Source organism: Triticum aestivum, chromosome 4D (assembly GCF_018294505.1).
Source record: "Triticum aestivum cultivar Chinese Spring chromosome 4D, IWGSC CS RefSeq v2.1, whole genome shotgun sequence".
NCBI classification, from domain to species: Eukaryota; Viridiplantae; Streptophyta; class Magnoliopsida; order Poales; family Poaceae; genus Triticum; species Triticum aestivum.
In genome coordinates, this window is record NC_057805.1 from 333951796 (window position 1) to 333975622 (window position 23827).

Here is a 23827-nt window from a genome sequence, read left to right on the forward strand (position 1 = left end):
AGTGCCTGCTGTAGCTCCACCTCTTTACACCATCCTTTCCTATAAGCTTAAATAGTCTTGATCTCGCGGGTGTGAGATTGCTGAGTCCTCGTGACTCACAGATTCTACCAAAACAGATGCAGGTGCCGATGATGCCAGTGCAGTTGATGAGATCGGCCTCAAATGGGAGTTCGATGAGGAACGTGGTCGTTACTATGTGTCTTTTCCCGATGATCAGTAGTGGAGCCCAGTTGGGACGATCGGGGATGTAGCATTTGGGGTTATCTTATTTTCTGATGGATTTTGACCGTAGTCGGTCTATGTGTGTATTTTGGATGATGTATGGCTTATATTTATGTATTGTGTGAAGTGGCGATTGTAAGCCAACTCTCGTTATCCCATTCTTGTTCATTACATGGGATTGTGTGAAGATGACCCTTCTTGCGACAAAACCACAATGCGGTTATGCCTCTAAGTCGTGCCTCGACACGTGGGAGATATAGCCGCATCGTGGGCATTACATTTAATCCGCTGCCGCCGTCCATGAGCACTTTGGTAAGCCGAATACCGTCCACAATTGGACTAAGGACCAAGGCGGCTGGTGCCCGGACTGTCCTGAATTTTGGTTTGTCACCGGCATTGAAAGTTATAGCCGTGTCATTCCGGGGGTTTATTGCTGCGACTTGGCAGACTTCGGCGAGGTCACGGAGTGCCCTTTTGCGCCTGTTATTTGAAGCGAAGGTTTCGAAGACCGTCAATACTCTGAGGTCGTCGTCTTCCAGGGGGTGTTGATCTGAGGTATTTGTGGTGAGGAGTTCCTTGCCGCTCTTGGCCACTTGCCGGAGTATCCAACATGCTCTCAGGCTGTGGGTTGGTATGGTATCCGGTGTTGTGTGTATTTTGCATGGCCTATCGATACATCCCCCCAAAACAGTTCCGCGCCCCGTAATGGGCTTAAATTTCTTTACTGTTGGGTCGGGCGCCCCACGAGGGTGCATCCTTTTTGTCCGGACGGGGGGTTGAGTGGAGACCGGTGGTTCCCAGCGAGCCGCCTGGGTTTTCCAGGCGCTTTCCATTGCGCAGTACTTCTATACCATGGTTGCCAAGTCAGCGAAGTGTAATACGCAACGACGATTTATGGCGCTGAGGTTTCCTTCGTCCGTGCGATTGTTGCTGAATACTGAGATCGCGTCTTCGTCGCGGCAATCTTTAATCTTGTCTTTGACAAGGAGGAATCTGGCCCAAAAGTGATGGACTGTTTCCTGAGACGGTTGTCGTATGTGCATGAGATCGCTTATAATTTGGGATCCGGAGTTTGAAAAACTTCCGAACTTAATAGCTCGGGCTCCGGGATATCAACTGATTTTTTAGGCCCGTCGTCCGATTCTAGGTTCGGAGGGCAGGGCGTGTCTTTCCGAAGGCAGTTATCCGGCTCTTCGAGCTCGAAGATCTGAACATAGTTCGTCCTCAGTATAGAGGAAGAGTTGTCGTCTTGCTCCTCTACTACCGCTATCTGGTGGGTGATCGGTGGAGGTTTAATTTCTCTCTGGTCGGGTTTAAGCCCAATCCGATCGTAGTCTGTAGCGACCCCCAAGGCGGCGATGCGATCTAGGAGCTCGTTCAAAGACGACAACTCCGCTGGATCCATCTGTTTGGAGTATTCGGAGTCAACACGGAGGGGATTTTTGATGACTCGAGAAGTCATCGTCAGCTTAACGGCCGATCGGGCGGTCATGGTAAAGCCACCCAGCCAGAGGGTTTGGCCTGGGGCCAGTGCTCCTCCGGAGGTGACACTGTCCTTGATAACAAGGCGAGCCATCAATCCTGTCTTTGACGTCACAGCGGAGCTCTCAAATGAAAGCACCAATGTCGGTGTCAAAACCGGCGGATCTCGGGTAGGGGGTCCTGTCATGGAATTGTCACGGCAGATGTCCTTGTGCAAGGACTTAGTCGTGGAGCCATCGCAGCTAGGAAGATTAAAGGGGTTAAGCGGGACAAGGAACACGAGGGTTATACTGGTTCGGCCCCTTACGATGAAGGTAAAAGCCTACGTCCAGTTGAGGTGGTATATACTTAAGGTTTCGATGACCAGGGAGCTTAATCGCTATGCCTGGCTGTCGATCTGTTGTCCCCCCTGAACCGCCGCCGGGTCATCCCTTTATATAGAGAGGTTGACGCCCCGCGGCTCTCAGAGTCCCGGCCGGCTTATAACAGTATCCGGCTCGGACTCTTAACTACTCTTGCCTTACATTACAAGTCTTGCCATAACGGCGGGTTATCACTACGGGCCTTAAGCCGCCTCCGGGTCTTAAGCCCATTATTGATCCGCCATCCTCAAGCTTGGTACTGGGCTTCACGTGATGATCATTATGACGTAACCCGGCCCCTCCTGGGCGGGTGACTCTAATGGTTATATCCTCAACAGGAGACGGGGACACGATGTTTACCTAGGTTCGGGCCCTCTCTATGGAGGTAATACCCAACTTCCTGCTTGATTGATCTTGATGAATATGAGTATTACAAGAGTTGATCTACCACGAGATCGTAATGGCTAAAACCCTAGAAGTCTAGCATGTATGATTATGATTATGACTATCCCTACGGACTAAACCCTCCGGTTTATATAGACACAGGAGGGGACTAGGGTTGTACTAAGTCGGTTACAAAAAAAGGAATCTTCATATCTGGACGCTAAGCTTGCCTTCCACGCCAAGGAGAGTCCCATCCGGACACGGGTGAGAGTCTTCGGTCTTGTACCTTCACAGCCTATCAGTCTGGCCCATGTCAACAGGCCGGACGCCCGAGGACCCCTTAATCCAGGACTCCTTCAGTACCCTCGTAGACTGAAAGCGGAAGTGTTTAGTAACGCGGTTGATGTAGTCGAACGTCTTCACGATCCAACCGATCCAAGTACCGAACATATGGCACCTCCGTGTTCAGCACATGTTCACCTCAACGGATCGTGCGAAGGTTATAACCCGCCGTGACGTCATCTTCTGGATTCTTGGTGACCCGCCATGACGTCATCTTCCATTAAATTCATCTTTTATTCCGTCATATCTCAACGGATCTTATCTTTAAAGACCATCCTGAAAATCGAGGCGTTTCTGCGGCAATATAATCATGTCTTCCGCCTCCTCTTTTCCCGCGCCCATTTACCAGTCGGCCCTTATAAATAGGCTCGGCCCATAGGTCTCCGTCACTCTTCTCCTCCATCGTCTTCCTCCTCTGACGCCCGAGAGCTCGAGCTCCGCCGCCGCCGCCGCGCCCCTTGTCTTCCTCAACCTCGGCCGCTGCATCACCCTGAACTGGTCCAGAGAAACGGCGGCAGCCTCCGCATCTCATTAGCGCCAGTAAGTCCTTGCCACTCCATACAGTAGATTCGCATTAGGGTTCGGTCGTTCTTCCCCTGTTCTTCGTAGTTCATCTTCGAGTTCTTCACAGTTCCGCCACCGAGATTCCTCTTGATCTAAAAACGGTATAGACTCCCTGCAGTAGTAGTTTCTCACTCATTTTTATGCTAGTAGATCCCTTTTGTCCGCAAAAAGACCTCGTTCTGAGCTTATGAACTTCTCTGTATCAGCTTTCTAGGTCTAGAATTTTTTCTTTCCGGACGACCGTTTGATTCAAAATAATTACTGCGATCTGTGAAACCTGTTTGTGCAACACTTAGACAAAAACTGCATCTGTAACCATGGCGGCTCATATCTCCGGCTTAAAAGAGGCCATGCGCTGTGAAATTTCCGGCTTACTCATAATAGAGTTAAATAACTTGAATTACTTATGATATCCACAGCGGCTTAGATAACCCGACACAATTAGCCATATATCATTAGGCCCCTTCATAAGACGCCATCTCGAATACTAAACTGGAATCTTCCTCTGGCTTATATTTGAACCGGACATTTTCTTTTGTCATAGGCTTTCATCTTTCACCATGCCGCCCAAGGCTCCCAAGGCACCCATTACGTGCAACTGGGTGAGATCCAACGTTACTGATGATACCTTAGATGATTTCGTAAAGACGGGTTACCTGCCTAAGAAGGAGGTCATGTCCTATCGTGCCCCTGACCCGTCCGAAGAAAGACCTCAACCAAGAGATGGAGAGGTTGTGATATTTGCGGATCACATGAGCCGGGGTTTTGCACCTCCCGGCTCAAAATTCTTTAGAGATGTTCTGAACTTCTTCGATCTGCGACCTCAAGACATTGGACCCAATTATGTGTCGAACATTTGTAACTTTCAAGTGTTCTGTGAAGTATACCTTGGAGAAGAGCCCAGCCTACTGCTCTTTAGGGAGCTGTTTTATCTGAACCGCCAGAACGAGTGTGCCAACGGGCCTAGCTTGGAACTTGGTGGAATTTCAATCCAACAACGGAGAGATTGCCTCTTTCCTTATGCTGAACCGCCAAGCCACCCAAAGGACTGGAACCAGACATGGTTCTACTGCCAGGATACTTCTCCGGCTGATGAGAACCCTCTGCCCGGCTTTCGCGCCCTGCGTCTGGAGTCAAGTCACCCCCTGCCAGACAAATTATCTCAAGCTAAGCGTCAACCGCTTATCCCCACCATCAACAAGATAAAAGCTCTTCTGGGAAATGGTCTTAACGGCGTTGATCTGGTCCGGGTCTGGATTGCCTGGCGGGTGATTCCCTTGAGCCGCCGCCCCGGTTTAATGTGTGATTACACGGGCCGGAAGGATGATCCTCTGCGGCACAGCCCCAACGACTTACCTGAGGACGTCGTTGACGACATGAACAAGTCCCTTCTGAACGAGAGCTTAGCAGACTGCGGGAGGACAGGCTTAAGTCCCTTCTGCAAAGCTAACCTGGCTCCGGCGGTAAGCTACTGATCTGAGCACCTTACTTTCCATTTTAACAATTTTCATCTTAACCTCAAGAAATCTTTGTTGTATTTTTCAGGCTAATGATAAGTTCTGGAAGGTCAAGTACGATCATGAGGCGGCTAAAAAAGCCAGGAAGGCTAAGAAAGCCGCCAGGAGAGCCGCTCCCCGCAAGAAGGGGAGTAAGCCTAGCGCCTCAGACCTGCTTCAGCTGGATGACACCTCCGAGTCAGAGGTAACCCTTCATTCTTATGCTCTTCTCTTTGTTTTTTTTGTTTGTTCTTAACCACCTTATTGACACTGATTATCAGCAGGAGGACACCGGAGCGAGTAACCCGGTGATTGAAGAGGTAACTATACTTTCCTTCGACTCGGAGCCCTTGCCAAGGCTGAAAGTCCGAAGAGTAACCCAGAAAGTAAGATTTTCCCATCCTTTAGCTTATCAAGATCCTCAATTTATTTTGAAGCAACAGATTCATGAGAGCCGGAGGCAAACCTGGGCCAACAAGGATGCAGATCTCTCCTCCGGCTTACCTGAAGCATCAAGGAAGCGCCGGACCGAGGTTATCTCCAACTTATATCCTTTTCATCCTTTGGCGGGCATCACTCGTCAACCACTCAACTCTTCTGATTCAAACTATCAGGAAACTTCACCTTCCTCCGGTGACTCCATGCAATCTAACTTGCCGGCTTTCAAGACTACACCCGGGTAATGATGATCATCTTATTTTGTGCTTTATCTTACTCATGTTTTTGCACTAACCTTTTGACTTTCAGCGCACAAGCAAAGCTCAGCAAGAGGGCAAAGAAAAGTCACCCGGTCGAAGAACCGGTCTTGACTGAACCCAGCGCCTCTGCTTCTGAGCCGCCGTCTACATCAGCTCCAGAAACCACCGCTCCAACTGAACAACAAGCCAAGGAGGGTTCTGACAACCCGGAGATCCCCAGCTCAGCTCAACCGGCCGATGACCCAGATGTGGTGATTACCCGGACCGAATATGTTGAGCCGGGAAGACCCACTGTGCTGGCCAGATGCTCTGCTAAAGAAGAACTGCTAGAGTGTCGCAGGGCCAGACTGGATATCACTGACTATGCTAACTTGAGCATTGGAGACATTGTTTCTGGTTATATTAGTCAAGTGCACAACAGCCGGGACCTGGAGATTGACATGGTGAAGCAGATACAACAAAAATCTGAGGTACAACTCTCTTGCTTACTCCATAGTCATCCTTACCATGCTAGCCCCCAAGTCTATTACTTATGATAGAATATGTTGTAGACTTAATTCCGGCTTACCTTCATGAACCGGCACTAAAAATAGAATCTTTCAGCATACATTAGCCCCCAAGTGCCAAGTGTCTTTGCTTGCAAAGTGCTTGGGACTTTAATGTTGCATGATAATCACTCAAACTGTAACCCGGCATTTGTATAGGCTGCTTGCAAGAAATTTGAATCTGAAATCTCTGAGCGGAAGAACCGCCTGAAGACTCGGGAAACTAAGACCCGGAAGGCCAATGCCAAATTTGAGTTCAGTGTTGCTGCACAAGAAAAACTGAAGAAGAAATTTGAAACAGAAAGAAAGACTTGGGCCAAGGAGAAGACTGCCTTGCTCAGCCGGGCCGAACAAGCGGAGGCTGCTCTGACTGAAAGAACCGCCGAACTCTCCGGCTTAAAACGCCATGTGTCCCAGATGGTCTCCACAATCTTCGGTAAGTCATTCTGCAAGCTTTTAACAAGTTTACATTCTTCATGTCTCATAAGTCCCACCATTGCCATCAGCTCACCTGACGTTATTATGCAGGTCCCAGAAGCTCCAATCTTAATCAAAACGTGCTGACCAAGCTGAAGGCTGTTTACACCTTGGTGGAGCAACTCTACACCGGGTCACAACGTGCCTTAGCCGTTGTGGCTCTGTCCAATGAGGTTCCCACTCACCTGGCAGACGTACTCAGGCAGCTTGTCGTACTTCCTCAACGCTTCCAAGAGCTGAGACGGGCTTCTGCAAGAGCCGGAGCTATAGCTACTCTGAGCCGGGCCAAGGCGTTTCTACCGGAGCTAGACCCGGCCGACATCGCTCTTGGATACCCCAGCCTGAAGGAAGACGGTACCCCCTTTGACCAGAAAGACTTCGCCGCCTGTGTGAAGAGCGTGCGCCTGGTGGCTACCTTGATTGGGAATGACACAGACCTTACCAAGTATCAGCCGGGATATGACGCGGAGAATCAGAGGATCCCAACTCCACGCTATGAAGCAGTCAGCCTGATCCCGCCGACTCGTAAGCATATCTTCGCCCCAGAAGTTGACCCGGCCAGGTTAATTGATGATGAGGCTCAATTTGAAGCTTTGAGCGGCATTGACTGGAAATCATCAACCTTCCAGGTCATGGGACCAGCCGGAGGAGCAGAGAGGGATGAGCCGGGAACTTCAGCCCAACAAGCATCTTGATTTCTTAGGCGGCTCATGGTTACACCTTAAAAACAATGCCTCACCTTTTGGACTCGGGGAGTCCTGTAATAGAGTAGGACAAACACTTAATTTTGTCGTGCCATAGCGCACGTGTGCGGCACTTAACTCTGTTGAAGCCGCTCTTTTATATTCCTCCGGGTTATGTTTGTTCATTTGCTTTCCTTAAACTTAAAGAGCTGTCTTTAATTGTCCTGTATAGAAAACAAATCACAAGTCTCTAGGTGGCTTACCGCACTGAAAGTCATATATTTTACATATAACCCGGAATATGAACCAAAATCATAAAAGACCGGCTCTCAATTATATCCTCGAGGTAACCATAATAGCATACTTGCAAGCCTTCAAGTATACTTCCGGTTTATATAACCCAAATAATGAGGTTGAGAACTCAACTCCGGTTCACCAGCATCCATAATGCTTATTGTGTGCTGTCAACATTGTTAATCAAAGTTAAGCCGGCGGAGTAAGAACCGCCTTTCACACTGTTGATATGATCAAAAGAACTTGTTGCAAACCAAAATATCAAAACTTAGGGGCTTCTGATTCGAATACGACCAGAGAACCGTCCCAAAGGGGTTAAGCTAAGATTCGAATGCGATCATATAGCCCCCAGTGGCTTTGGCGTTGCCGATCAAGAGGGTACCGACAGCTATGTTCTCTTTGGTTCGAATACGACCTATGTTTGAACAGGAAGCCCCCAAATGATCTTAAGAGTTGTTTAACGACGCTGATTCGAATACGATCCACGTCGGTTCCCAAAAGGGGGTTGAGCTATGATTCAAATATGATAAGAAAACTCCCCAATGAGCTCGGCAATTCGCCAATCAAGTGGGTATAGACAACTATGTTCTCTTTGGTTCGAATACGACCTATGTTTGAACAGGAAGCCCCCAAGTGATCATATTGTTAACGGCTAGATTCGAATACGATCATAAGCCGGATCAACCTCCAAGTGACCATGTAATGTTGTAATAGAAATAACAATAACACATTTGCCTTTGGAGGAGAAAAGGACAGAGGTCCTGCTTTATTATTTATCATAATATATACATGGCTATAGAAATATGTACATTATGAGAGCCGGTGGCTCAAGTGTAATAAGGCCGAAGCTGAGCTATGTTCCACGGCCGACGGGTCTCTTCCTCCGACTTACGTGAATCTTTGTGCTCCCGAACATCGATAAGGTAGTATGACCCGTTATGCAAGTTCTTGCTGACCACAAAGGGCCCTTCCCAAGGCGGGGATAACTTGTGTGCATCTGTTTGATCTTGGATGAGCCGGAGCACCAGATCACCTTCCTGGAAGACTCTAGACTTAACCCGGCGGCTGTGATAGCGGCACGGGTCTTGTTGGTAAATCGCCGAGCGAGCCAGTGCCACATCACGCTGTTCATCCAACAAGTCAAGAGCATCTTGGCGCGCCCGCTCATTATCTGCCTCAACATAAGCCGCCACTCGAGGCGAGTCATGACGGATGTCACTAGAGAGGACCGCCTCCGCTCCATAAACCATGAAGAAAGGCGTGTAACCCGTAGACCTGTTAGGAGTAGTATTGATGCTCCATAACACGGAGGGTAACTCCTCCACCCAACAACCCAGCGTCCGTTGCAAAGGGACCAAAAGCCGGGGCTTGATGCCTTTCAAGATTTCTTGATTGGCTCTCTCAGCTTGACCATTGGATTGAGGGTGAGCCACTGATGAAACGTCAAGCCGAATATGCTCTCGTTGACAAAACTCCTCCATGGCGCCTTTAGATAGATTGGTACCATTGTCAGTTATAATGCTATGTGGAAAACCAAAGCGAAATATCACCCTCTTCATGAACTGAACCGCTGTGGCTGCATCACACTTACTAACTGGCTCTGCTTCAACCCACTTTGTGAACTTGTCGACCGCCACCAAGAGGTGGGTCTTCTTATCCTTGGATCTTTTAAAAGGCCCAACCATATCAAGCCCCCAGACCGCAAACGACCAAGTGATTGGAATCATCCTCAATTCTTTAGCCGGCACATGAACCCGTCGTGAGAACCTCTGGCAACCGTCACATTTACTGACCAAATCCTCTGCATCAGCATGAGCCGTCAGCCAATAAAAACCATGACGAAAAGCCTTGGCCACAAGGGACTTTGAGTCGGCATGATGGCCACAATCCCCCTCGTGAATTTCACATAAAATTTCTTGACCTTCCTCAGGGGAAACACAACGCTGGAAAGTTCCAGTGACACTGCGACGATGCAGCTCACCATTAATAATTATCATTGACTTAGACCGTCGGGTTATTTGTCTGGCCAAAGTTTCATCCTCAGGCAATTCTCCCCGGGTCATGTAAGCCAAGTATGGCACTGTCCAGTCTGGGGTAATGTGGAGAGCCGCCACCAACTGTGCCTCCGGGTCAGGGACAGCCAAGTCTTCCTCTGTAGGCAACTTAACGGAAGGGTTATGCAAAATGTCCAAGAAAGTATTAGGTGGTACCGGCTTTCGCTGAGAGCCCAGCTGGCTTAATGCATCAGCCGCCTCGTTCTTCCTGCGATCGATGTGCTCTATTTGGTAACCCTGAAAGTGTCCAGCAATGGCATCAACTTCGCGGCGATAAGCCGCCATGAGAGGGTCCTTGGAATCCCACTTTCCTGACACTTGTTGGGCCACTAAATCTGAGTCGCCAAAGCACCTTACCCGGCTCAAGCTCATCTCCTTAGCCATCCGAAGACCATGGAGCAAGGCCTCGTATTCAGCCGCATTGTTAGTACAGGGAAACATCAACCGTAACACATAGCAAAACTTGTCACCTCGAGGGGAAGCTAATACAACTCCAGCCCCCGAGCCCTCCAATTGCCTAGACCCGTCGAAGTGAATAGTCCAGTATGTATTATCCGGTTTCTCTTCAGGCACCTGCAGCTCTGTCCAATCGTTGATGAAATCCACCAATGCTTGAGACTTGATAGCAGTGCGTGGCACGTATTTCAGACCATGAGGCCCAAGCTCTATGGCCCATTTAGCCACTCTTCCTATGGCTTCTCTGTTTTGGATGATATCTCCTACGGGAGCAGAACTGACCACAGTGATAGGATCACCCTGGAAATAATGCTTAAGCTTCCGGCTTGCCATGAATACCCCATAAACAAGCTTCTGCCAATGTGGATACCGTTGTTTGGACTCAATGAGTTCCTCGCTGACGTAGTAAACCGGCCGCTGAATCGGATACTCCTTACCCTCTTCCTTACGCTCCACCACCACAGCCACACTGATGGCCCGTGCGTTAGCGGCTACATACAGCAATAAGGGCTCCCTGTCAACAGGAGCAGCAAGGACTGGGGGCTCAGCCAACTGTCTCTTCAAATCCTCAAAAGCAGCATTAGCAGCATCATTCCAGATAAAGTCATCTGTTTTCTTCATCAACTGGTACAGTGTCATGGCCTTTTCACCCAAACGGCTTATAAACCGGCTCAAAGCAGCGATGCGGCCCGCCAGACGCTGGACGTCGTTTATGCACGCGGGCTTAGCCAGAGAGGTGATTGCCTTGATCTTTTCCGGTTAGCTTCAATGCCTCTGTGAGAAACCAGAAAACCCAAGAGCTTGCCTGCGGGAACACCAAAAACACACTTGGCCGGGTTAAGCATCATCTTGTAAACCCGGAGATTATCAAAGGTTTCTCTAAGATCATCTACCAGGGTCTCCTTCTCCCTGGATTTAACCACGATATCATCCACATAGCCATGAACATTGCGCCCAATCTGGTTATGAAGACAATTCTGCACACAACGCTGGTAAGTTGCCTGCGCACTCCTGAGCCCAAAAGGCATAGACACATAACAGAAGGCTCCAAAGGGAGTGATGAACGCCGTCTTCTCCTGGTCCTTAACTGCCATTTTAATCTGATGGTATCCAGAATAAGCATCCAAAAAACTTAAGCGCTCACAGCCCGCCGTAGCATCAATAATTTGATCAATACGGGGGAGAGCAAAAGGATCAGCCGGACAAGCTTTGTTTAAATCCGTGTAGTCCACACACATCCGCCAGGTGCCGTTCTTATTGAGCACGAGCACCGGGTTAGCTAACCATTCTGGATGAAAAACTTCAACAATAAACCCAGCCGCCAAGAGCCGGGCTACCTCCTCACCAATGGCTTTCCGCCTCTCCTCATTAAACCGCTGTAGGAATTGCCTGACCGGCTTAAATTTCGGATCAATATTGAGAGTGTGCTCAGCGAGTTCTCTAGGTACACCTGGCATGTCAGAAGGTTTCCATGCAAAAATGTCCTTGTTCTCACAGATGAACTCGATGAGCGCGCCTTCCTATTTCGGATCCAGATTGGCACTGATGCTGAACTGCTGAGATGAATCACCTGGAACAAAGTCAACAAGTTTAGTCTCATCAGCTGACTTAAATTTCATTGCCGGCTCATGCTCCGTGGTTGGCTTTTTCAAAGACGTCATATCTGCCGGGTCAACATTGTCCTTGTAAAACTTCAACTCCTCTGTTGCACAAACAGATTCAGCGTAAGCCGCATCACCTTCCTCACACTCCAAGGCTATCTTTCGGCTGCCATGAACCGTAATGGTCCCATTGTGACCCGGCATCTTGAGCTGCAAATACACGTAACACGGCCGTGCCATGAACTTGGCGTAAGCCGGCCGCCCAAATAAAGCATGGTACAGACTCCTTATCTTAACCACCTCAAAGGTTAGTTTTTCCGCCCTATAATTGTACTCATCTCCAAAGGCCACTTCCAGCTCGATCTTACCGACTGGATACGCCGACTTACCAGGCACCACGCCATGGAAAACAGTGTTGGACTAGCTGAGATTTTTATCGGTTAAACCCATACGACGGAAGGTCTCATAATAGAGGATGTTGATGCTGCTGCCTCCGTCCATGAGCACTTTAGTGAATTTATATCCCCCAACCTGAGGAGCCACCACCAAGGCCAGGTGACCCGGATTATCAACCCGGGGAAGATGATCTTCCCTACTCCACACAATAGGCTGCTCAGACCATCTTAAATAGCGTGGAACCGCCGGCTCAACAGCATGCACAGCCCTTTTATGGAGCTTCTGCTCTCGCTTGCACAGACTGGTAGTAAACACATGATACTGCCCACCATTGAGCTGCTTTGGATTGGTCTGGTATCCCCCTTGCTGCTGCTGCCGATGACCCTGGCTGGACTGCTGATTAAAGCCCCCTTGAACATTCTGAGAATTGGAATTTGAACCGCCGCCCGGGCCATGAAAGCCGCTGGCGCCCGAGCCGCCGCCCGGGCCACTATTGCCATTGAAAGCATTGGAATTTTTAAAGGCCTTCATGATTGCGCAGTCCTTCCATAGATGAGTGGCCGGCTTTTCCCTAGAGCCATGCCTTGGACAAGGCTCATTCAACAACTGCTCAAGCGTCGGGCCTGACCCGCCGGCACGGGGAGGTGGTCTCCCCTTACGCCGGTGGTCGTTACCCTGTGAACTGGTGTTGGCCACAAACTCCATACTGCCATCAGCCTTCCGCTTGTTACCTCCCTGGTTCGCCGGGTTATGCTGGGGGCCCTTGCCATTGCCATTCCGTTTTCCCTTCCCTGTCCTTTCATCATCCGACGGGGGATCCTTGGTACTATCAAAGTCGGCGTACTTGACCAGAGCCGCCATCAGCGTACCCATATCATTGCAATCGCGCTTGAGCCGCCCGAGCTTCATCTTCAGGGGCGTAAAACGACAATTCTGCTCTAACATTAAGACTGCAGAGCCGGCATCCATCTTATCAGATGAATGTATTATCTCTTTGACCCGGCGAACCCAATGGGTTGTAGACTCACCCTCCTACTGCTTACAGTTAGTCAAATCCACAATTGACATAGACTGCCTACAGGTATCTTTGAAGTTTTGGATGAACCGGGCTTTTAGTTCAGCCCAAGACCCGATAGAATTTGGTGGCAGTCCTTTCAACCAAGTGCGGGCAGTCCCATCTAACATCATGGTGAAGTACTTGGCCATTGCCGCTTCGCTGACCTCCAGCAACTCCATAGCCATCTCGTAACTCTCGATCCATGCTCCGGGTTGCAAATCAGCCGTGTAATTAGGTACCTTCCTAGGCCCCTTGAAATCCTTGGGCAGACGTTCATTACGGAGAGCTGGCACCAGACAAGGAACACCTCCGACCCTCGTAGGGATACCCGCGTCAATGGAAGTTGTCGGATAAGCCGGGAGTGGCTGGTAAGCCGTCAACTGAGCCGCCTGCTCTGCCTCTTGTCGTGCTCTGTCTTGGTCCACCGCGTTAAAAGCTCCATTATGAACCGGGCCGTGGCCTGGAGGCAAGTCACGGCGTCGGACATTGCTAGAGCCAGTCGCTGAGACCATATGTCTGCTATAACTCGGGCTCCGGCCCGGACGAGGGGTTGAATGAATCCTGTCCCGGCTATACGAATATGCCTCCTGTTGCGCCAGAGCCGTCTGAAGGAGTTCTCTGACCCGGCGGGTTTCAACCGCCGTCGGAGAGTCGCCATCGATTGGGAGAGCCGCCAGTCGTGCCGCCGCGACAACCATGTTTTCCAATGGGTTGGCATAATGACCCAGTGGTATTGGCACGTACTGAGGCGGGGTAGTGTTCACCCGGGGAGGCCCCATCACTTGGGGCTGAATTGGCATTCCAGCTCCGGGCGCCGTGAGCTCTGGCGGGTTACTGGGCCCTGCACCAGGCTTGTTGAAGAGGTTTCGAGGATCGTAAACCGGAGGGAGTCGAGATTGAGCCTTTTGATGCCTCCTTCTCATGATCTCATTGGACGCGTTCTGATCCATCGTGAGCCGGAAAGACTGTGCTTGAATCCGCTGAGCCTGGGTGTCGAGAGCCGCCCTCTCTGCAGCCATGCTGATCCCTTCCGCCGCCAGATCCTCCTTGGCTTTTGCTAGATCGAGCTTTAACTGTGCCACCTCCGCGTCATGCTGAGCTTGATCCGCCGGGGCGACCATAGCGATTAACAGGACCGTCATCTTGTCTGTGAGATCCATCAGCACCTGAGCCGGCGAGGGCACAGGGCTTCCTGCCCCGGCGGTGGGGTTTTCAATAGGTTGTGCGCCAGCCATGAAGATTCCAACCCGGCTCGGCGGCTCAAAGGGGTCCGGAATACTGTCGCCATCGGAACAACCCCTGAGCCTGCCATCTTGAAGTTGGTATAACAAATCGGTCTCCTCTGTGGATGACTCGCCGTCAGAGCGAGCGGCCGTCTCATCACCAGATCCAGATCCTTCAGAGAGCCCTCCATGGACGCATCCCACGAAAGCACGCTTCAAGGCAGGCAAAGTCCGGGCGGGTCGTGCACGTTGAGCCGTCTCGATGAGATCGGCGCAGAGGTCCGGCTCAGGGCCCGGCTCACCAATCTTGCCAATAAATACATGGATTCCGCCGAAGGGGACCCGGTACCCGTACTCAATTGAGCCAGCGTCGGGGCCCCAGTTTGCATCGTCGATGTAGAGCTTGCCGCGATGACTCTTGGTCATCCGGCCCACAGCGTATCCCTTGAGCCCTTCGAAGCTGCCCTTCAAGAACTCAAATCCACCGTGCGCCAGCCCCACGGCGGGCGCCAACTGTCGTGGAATTGTCACGGCAGATGTCCTCGTGCAAGGACTTAGTCGTGGAGCCATCGCAGCTAGGAAGCTTAAAGGGGTTAAGCGGGACAAGGAACACGAGGGTTATACTGGTTCGGCCCCTTACGATGAAGGTAAAAGCCTACGTCCAGTTGAGGTGGTATATACTTAAGGTTACGATGACCAGGGAGCTTAATCGCTATGCCTGGCTGTCGATCTGGCATTGCTCCGTCAGGCTTTCGCCCATTGCGGAAAATTCCCCGCTGCCAGCCAGAACGGGATTTTTCCACTTCACACCCACACAATCGGGATTTGATGAAATAGCTATGTTTTTTTCTTATTTGATTCGGATACTGTCCATCTTTCTCTTTAGTTTTCTCCTTTCTTTCTCCTCAACCTATCTCCATTGGATGGACTTACGAAAGAATAATATCTAATCTCCCCATCGCGGTTAGGATCCCATGAACCAGGAGCGCCAGCACCGGTTCCTCGATCTTCCTACTGGAGGCATGGTCATGGCTTTCATTCATTCATTTCATTCTTTGTTCTGTTGTGGAATCGAACCACTCAAAGGATTTAGAGTCCTTTTACCAACCAGTCAGAACCAATATTTCTCTGTTATAATCTGTTTTTTCTTTGTCAGCTAGCACAATTTGGATTTCGAGTCCAATGCGCTAACGCTTTCTTTAGTTTTCTTGCTTGATTTTTATACGATTTTTTGAGCAACTAGCGCGAAAGCCGTTGCGCGTTAGCGCATCCGTTTTCTTGCTCTTTCTCCGGGCTTTGACCATGTCTCCCGAACAATTTCAGTACATATGGCGCAAGACGATTCCACATATATATCAAGGTCGGAATGGGATCGGGTGTTTTCACGTCTCACCGTAGTGCCCGGTTTGTCTTGATTGGTATCTGAATCCTTCTCAGGTTGATTTGTGTGCCACTCGTCATCAGACAGTGAAACGTCCGGTCTAGCCCTTAGCTGAGGGATCTTCACTCCCCAATCTTTCCCTTTCGGTCAGACAGCACTGGTCAATAGGATCGGGTGGGCTGGGCACATAGCCGTTGCACTAGCGCCTTATCTTTTGAAGCTAAACAGAGGCTCGAAAGACGGAGTACGTCCGAAGTCGTTGGCTGAAATGGAAGGTCCGAGCGGCTCATTCATTCTTGAAAAAAGAGGGGGGAGCAAGCTAATGTATCAATGAATAGATACAGTCAACGGTATTAAGACAACGCTGCCTACACGCGAATTAGCTTCCGAGGTCGAGCAGTCTCAATTTCACTCATTCCTCGCTGACCGCGCGTCATCTTCAGTTCACGATTGAGGCTCAGATGGAGACTGATGAGATACAGGCTCTGGCTAAGGTTGACATCCAGGCTCTGGACAAGCGATAAGAGATACTTTCTGAAGGATCCAGCTAAGAAAATGCGACTCACCAAAGCACGAAAGCCAGTTAGAAAATGGATTCCTATTTGAAGAGTGCCTAACCGCATGGATAAGCTCACATTAACCCGTCAATTTTGGATCCAAATCGGGATTTTTCTTGGGAAGTTTTGGGAAGAAATTGGAATGGAATAATATAGATTCATACAGAGGAAAAGCGGATGTGACAAATCCAATCCAATTTGGTCTTGTCCCGTGGCTCGGACCCGGTCGCGTAAATGCAGCTACCACTACGACGGGATACTCTAGTTATTTACTCTGTTTCAATCCCTATTTGGCCATTCAACAGTAGCGTACGGCCTTTGGAAAGCATCTTTACTGAGGTTTAGGGACGTTTGTGTGATGGATCGTACGCTTACTCACGACGACTTGGCTATTCAATAAAGGATAGAGTCAACGTGAGCCTTAGGGTCCAAAAATATTCCATTGGTGTCAGCTATTAGCGATTATTCAAAGTCGTAATGGTATAAATTATTGGTCAATTCCACTGATTCTTCTTTCCCGTTCCTTCACTGGCTATAGCGCCTTACCTCTTCTGTGACTTGTCCTGAGATGAGAAGTATCAAAAGTGCCGGGGTTTGGGTTTATGTCATGCTAGATTCACGTTTCTCGTTCTTACGCCGGGTCCGCGACCTTACAAGGATACACAAGCTCGTGAAGGTTTCGGAGAAGCAGCAAGCTGTTCGGATTCAAGTTAGCTTTGAGCAGGCCTCAGAGCACAGTTGGTCCTCAATTTGAAAACCGACAAAGGTGACTTCTTCCTTATTCACGCCTAGATGCACCTTTTTTCGTGTTCAATCTCGCCTGAGAGCACGTTCGATGGAATAATTTCTTAGATGTATTACCCTATCCCCAGGGGTTGGGACCCCTTTTGACGGGTCAATGGAATCTTTATGCCCAAAACCCCTTCAGATCTGGAAGTTTGCACTTTCTTCGGAATGTTAAATAACGTATCAAATATGCCTCCGGCGAAAAGAAGGTAGGTAGAATGAAAGGAAAACAAACCACGGAATTGGAGAATCAGTTGTTCCTTTGCAGTGAGTGGTGTTGTCCCCCCTGAACCGCCGCCGGGTCATCCCTTTATATAGAGAGGTTGACGCCCCGCGGCTCTCAGAGTCCCGGCCGGCTTATAACAGTATCCGGCTCGGACTCTTAACTACTCTTGCCTTACATTACAAGTCTTGCCATAACAGCGGGTTATCACTACGGGCCTTAAGCCGCCTCCAGGTCTTAAGCCCATTATTGATCCGCCATCCTCAAGCTTGGTACTGGGCTTCACGTGATGATCATTATGACGTAACCCGGCCCCTCCTGGGCGGGTGACTCTAATGGTTATATCCTCAACAGGAGACGGGGACACGATGTTTACCTAGGTTCGGGCCCTCTCTATGGAGGTAATACCCAACTTCCTGCTTGATTGATCTTGATGAATATGAGTATTACAAGAGTTGATCTACCACGAGATCGTAATGGCTAAAACCCTAGAAGTCTAGCATGTATGATTATGATTATGACTATCCCTGCGGACTAAACCCTCCGGTTTATATAGACACAGGAGGGGACTAGGGTTGTACTAAGTCGGTTACAAAAAAAGGAATCTTCATATCTGGACGCTAAGCTTGCCTTCCACGCCAAGGAGAGTCCCATCCGGACACGGGTGAGAGTCTTCGGTCTTGTACCTTCACAGCCTATCAGTCTGGCCCATGTCAACAGGCCGGACGCCCGAGGACCCCTTAATCCAGGACTCCTTCAGTACCCTCATAGACTGAAAGCGGAAGTGTTTAGTAACGCGGTTGATGTAGTCGAACGTCTTCACGATCCAACCGATCCAAGTACCGAACATATGGCACCTCCGTGTTCAGCACATGTTCACCTCAACGGATCGTGTGAAGGTTATAACCCGTCGTGACGTCATCTTCTGGATTCTTGGTGACCCGCCATGACGTCATCTTCCATTAAATTCATTTTTTTATTCCGTCATATCTCAACGGATCTTATCTTTAAAGACCATCCTGAAAATCGAGGCGTTTCTGCGGCAATATAATCATGTCTTCCGCCTCCTCTTTTCCCGCGCCCATTTACCAGTCGGCCCTTATAAATAGGCCCGGCCCATAGGTCTCCGTCACTCTTCTCCTCCATCGTCTTCCTCCTCTGACGCCCGAGAGCTCGAGCTCCGCCGCCGCCGCCGCGCCCCTTGTTTTCCTCAACCTCGGCCGCTGCATCACCCTGAACTGGTCCAGAGAAACGGCGGCAGCCTCCGCATCTCATCAGCGCCAGTAAGTCCTTGCCACTCCATACAGTAGATTCGCATTAGGGTTCGGTCGTTCTTCCCCTGTTCTTCGTAGTTCATCTTCGAGTTCTTCACAGTTCCGCCACCGAGATTCCTCTTGATCTAAAAACGGTATAGACTCCCTGCGGTAGTAGTTTCTCACTCATTTTTATGCTAGTAGATCCCTTTTGTCCGCAAAAAGACCTCGTTCTGAGCTTATGAACTTCTCTGTATCAGCTTTCTAGGTCTAGAATTTTTTCCTTTCTGGTTTTACCTTTTGCCACCTAAGCCTTTTCCCCCGGGTTTTCGCGAGCCCGAGGGTCATCTTTATTTTAACCCCCCGGGCCAGTGCTCCTTCGAGTGTTGGTCCGAACTGAGTAGACTGCGGGCCCCCCTCATGGAAACTCGAGGTCTGGTTTTACTCGTAGGATGTCTCATCCGATGTTGCCCTGAGAACGAGATATGTGCAGCTCCTATCGGGATTTGTCGGCACATCGGGCGGCTTTGCTGGTCTTGTTTTACCATTGTCGAAATGTCTTGTAAACCGGGATTCCGAGATTGATCGGGTCTTTTCGGGAGAAGGTTTATCCTTCGTTGACCGTGAGAGCTTATAATGGGCTAAGTTGGGACACCCCTGCAGGGTATTATCTTTCGAAAGCCGTGCCCGCGGTTATGAGGCAGATGGGAATTTGTTATGTCCGGTTGTAGAGAACTTGTCGTTTGACCCAATTAAAATACATCAATCGTGTGTGTAGCCGTGATGGTCTCTTCTCGGCGGAGTCCGGGAAGTGAACACGGTTTGAGTTATGAATGACGTAAGTAGGAGTTCAGGATCACTTCTTGGTCATTGCTAGATGACGACCGTTCCGCTGTTTCTCTCTTCTCGCTCTCTTTTACGTATATTAGCCACCATATATGCCTAGTGCCTGCTGTAGCTCCACCTCTTTACACCATCCTTTCCTATAAGCTTAAATAGTCTTGATCTCGCGGGTGTGAGATTGCTGAGTCCTCGTGACTCACAGATTCTACCAAAACAGATGCAGGTGCCGACGATGCCAGTGCAGTTGATGAGATCGACCTCAAGTGGGAGTTCGATGAGGAACGTGGTCGTTACTATGTGTCTTTTCCAGATGATCAGTAGTGGAGCCCAGTTCGGACGATCGGGGATCTAGCATTTGGGGTTATCTTATTTTCTGATGGATTTTGACCGTAGTCGGTCTATGTGTGTATTTTGGATGATGTATGAATTATATTTATGTATTGTGTGAAGTGGCGATTGTAAGCCAACTCTCGTTATCCCATTCTTGTTCATTACATGGGATTGTGTGAAGATGACCCTTCTTGCGACAAAACCACAATGCGGTTATGCCTCTAAGTCGTGCCTCGACACGTGGGAGATATAGCCGCATCGTGGGCGTTACATTTAATCCGCTGCCGCCGTCCATGAGCACTTTGGTAAGCCGAATACCGTCCACAATTGGACTAAGGACCAAGGCGGCTGGTGCCCGGACTATCCTGAATTTTGGTTTGTCACCGGCATTGAAAGTTATAGCCGTGTCATTCCAGGGGTTTATTGCTGCGACTTGGCAGACTTCGGCGAGGTCACGGAGTGCCCTTTTGCGCCTGTTATTTGAAGCGAAGGTTTCGAAGACCGTCAATACTCTGAGGTCGTCGTCTTCCGGGGGGTGTTGATCTGAGGTATTTGTGGTGAGGAGTTCCTTGCCGCTCTTGGCCACTTGCCGGAGTATCCAACATGCTCTCAGGCTGTGGGTTGGTATGGTATCCGGTGTTGTGTGTATTTTGCATGGCCTATCGATACATCCCTCCAAAACGGTTCCGCGCCCCGTAATGGGCTTAAATTTCTTTACTGTTGGGTCGGGCGCCCCACGAGGGTGCATCCTTTTTGTCCGGACGGGGGGTTGAGTGGAGACCGGTGGTTCCCAGCGAGCCGCCTGGGTTTTCCAGGCGCTTTCCATTGCGCAGTACTTCTATACCATGGTTGCCAAGTCAGCGAAGTGTAATACGCAACGACGATTTATGGCGCTGAGGTTTCCTTCGTCCGTGCGATTGTTGCTGAATACTGAGATCGCGTCTTCGTCGCGGCAATCTTTAATCTTGTCTTTGACAAGGAGGAATCTGGCCCAAAAGTGATGGACTGTTTCCTGAGACTGTTGTCGTATGTGCATGAGATCGCTTATAATTTGGGATCCGGAGTTTGAAAAACTTCCGAACTTAATAGCTCGGGCTCCGGGATATCAACTGATTTTTTAGGCCCGTCGTCCGATTCTAGGTTCGGAGGGCAGGGCGTGTCTTTCCGAAGGCAGTTATCCGGCTCTTCGAGCTCGAAGATCTGAACATAGTTCGTCCTCAGTATAGAGGAAGAGTTGTTGTCTTGCTCCTCTACTACCGCTATCTGGTGGGTGATCGGTGGAGGTTTAATTTCTCTCTGGTCGGGTTTAAGCCCAATCCGATCGTAGTCTGTAGCGACCCCCAAGGCGGCGATGCGATCTAGGAGCTCGTTCAAAGACGACAACTCCGCTGGATCCATTTGTTTGGAGTATTCGGAGTCAACACGGAGGGGATTTTTGATGACTCGAGAAGTCATCGTCAGCTTAACGGCCGATCGGGTGGTCATGGTAAAGCCACCCAGCCAGAGGGTTTGGCCTGGGGCCAGTGCTCCTCCGGAGGTGACACTGTCCTTGATAACAAGGCGAGCCATCAATCCTGTCTTTGACGTCACAGCGGAACTCTCAAATGAAAGCACCAATGTCGGTGTCAAAACCGGCGGATCTCGGGTAGGGGGTCCTGTCGTGGAATTGTCACGGCAGATGTCCTCGTGCAAGGACTTAGTCGTGGAGCCATCGCAGCTAGGAAGCTTAAAGGGGTTAAGCGGGACAAGGAACACGAGGGTTATACTGGTTCGGCCCCTTACGATGAAGGTAAAAGCCTACGTCCAGTTGAGGTGGTATATACTTAAGGTTTCGATGACCAGGGAGCTTAATCGCTATGCCTGGCTGTCGATCTGTTGTCCCCCCTGAACCGCCGCTGGGTCATCCCTTTATATAGAGAGGTTGACGCCCCGCGGCTCTCAGAGTCCCGGCCGGCTTATAACAGTATCCGGCTCGGACTCTTAACTACTCTTGCCTTACATTACAAGTCTTGCCATAACGGCGGGTTATCACTACGGGCCTTAAGCCGCCTCCGGGTCTTAAGCCCATTATTGATCCGCCATCCTCAAGCTTGGTACTGGGCTTCACGTGATGATCATTATGACGTAACCCGGCCCCTCCTGGGCGGGTGACTCTAATGGTTATATCCTCAACAGGAGACGGGGACACGATGTTTACCTAGGTACGGGCCCTCTCTATGGAGGTAATACCCAACTTCCTGCTTGATTGATCTTGATGAATATGAGTATTACAAGAGTTGATCTACCACGAGATCGTAATGGCTAAAACCCTAGAAGTCTAGCATGTATGATTATGATTATGACTATCCCTACGGACTAAACCCTCCGGTTTATATAGACACAGGAGGGGACTAGGGTTGTACTAAGTCGGTTACAAAAAAAGGAATCTTCATATCTGGACGCTAAGCTTGCCTTCCACGCCAAGGAGAGTCCCATCCGGACACGGGTAAGAGTCTTCGGTCTTGTACCTTCACAGCCTATCAGTCTGGCCCATGTCAACAGGCCGGACGCCCGAGGACCCCTTAATCCAGGACTCCTTCAGTACCCTCCTAGACTGAAAGCGGAAGTGTTTAGTAACGCGGTTGATGTAGTCGAACGTCTTCACGATCCAACCGATCCAAGTACCGAACATATGGCACCTCCGTGTTCAGCACATGTTCACCTCAATGATGTCCCTCGAGCTCTTGATCCAGTAGAGGGTTGAGGGAGAGTTCCATCAGCACGATGGCGTGGCGACGGTGATGATAAAGTTACCGGCGCATGGCTTCGCCTAAGCACTATGACGATATGACCGAGGTGTTAAACTATGGAGGGGGGCACCGCACGCAGCTAAGAGATTGTTTGTTGTGCTTTGGGGTGCCCCCACCCCCGTATGTAAAAGAGGAGGGGAGGAGGCGGCCGGCCTAGGGGGCGTGCCAAAAGGGGGGAGTCCAACTAGGACTCCCAATCCTAGTTGGACTCCCTTTCCTTTTTCCGGTGGGGGGAAAGAGGGAAGGGAGATGAAGAGGAGAAGGAAAGGGGGGGCGCCCCCCCTCCCTAGTCCAATTCGGACTCCCTATAGGGAAGGGGAGCGGACACCCCTTGTGGGCTGCCTTCCCTCTCCCCTATGGCCCATGAAGGCCCAATATTCCCCAGGGGGTTCCGGTAACCCCTCGGTACTCCGGAAAAATATCCGAATCACTTGGAACCATTCCGATCTCTGAATACAACCTTCCAATATATGAATATTTACCTCTCGACCATTTCGAGACTCCTCGTCATGTCCGTGATCTCATTCGGGACACCGAACAAACTTCGGCCATCAAATCACATAACTCATAATACAAATCATCATCGAACGTTAAGCGTGCGGACCCTACGGGTTCGAGAACTATGTAGACATGACTAAGACATATCTCCGGTCAATAACCAATAGCGGAACCTGGATGCTCATATTGTCTCCTACGTATTCTGCGAACATCTTTATCGCTCAAACCGCATAACAACATACGTTATTCCCTTTGTCATCACTATGTTACTTGCCCGAGATTTGATCCTTGGTATCATCATACCTAGTTCAATCTCGTTACCGGCAAGTCTCTTTACTCGTTCCGTAATACATCATCCCACAACTAACTCATTAGTTACATTGCTTGCAAGGCTTATAGTGATGTGCATTACCGAGAGGGCCCATAGATACCTCTCCGATACACGGAGTGACAAATCCTAATCTTGATCTATGCCAACTCAACAAACACCTTCGGAGACACCTATAGAGCATATTTATAATCACCCAGTTATGTTGTGACGTTTGATAGCACACAAAGTGTTCCTCCAGTATTCGGGAGTTGCATAATCTCATAGTCAGAGGAATAAGTATAAGTCATGAAGAAAGCAATAGCAATAAAACTAAACGATCATAATGCTAAGCTAACAGATGGGTCTTGTCCATCACATCATTCTCTAATGATGTGATCCCGTTTATCAAATGACAACACATGTCTATGGTAGGAAACTTAACCATCTTTGATGAACGAGGTAGTCAAGTAGAGGCATACTAGGAACACTTTGTTTTGTCTATGTATTCACACATGTACTAA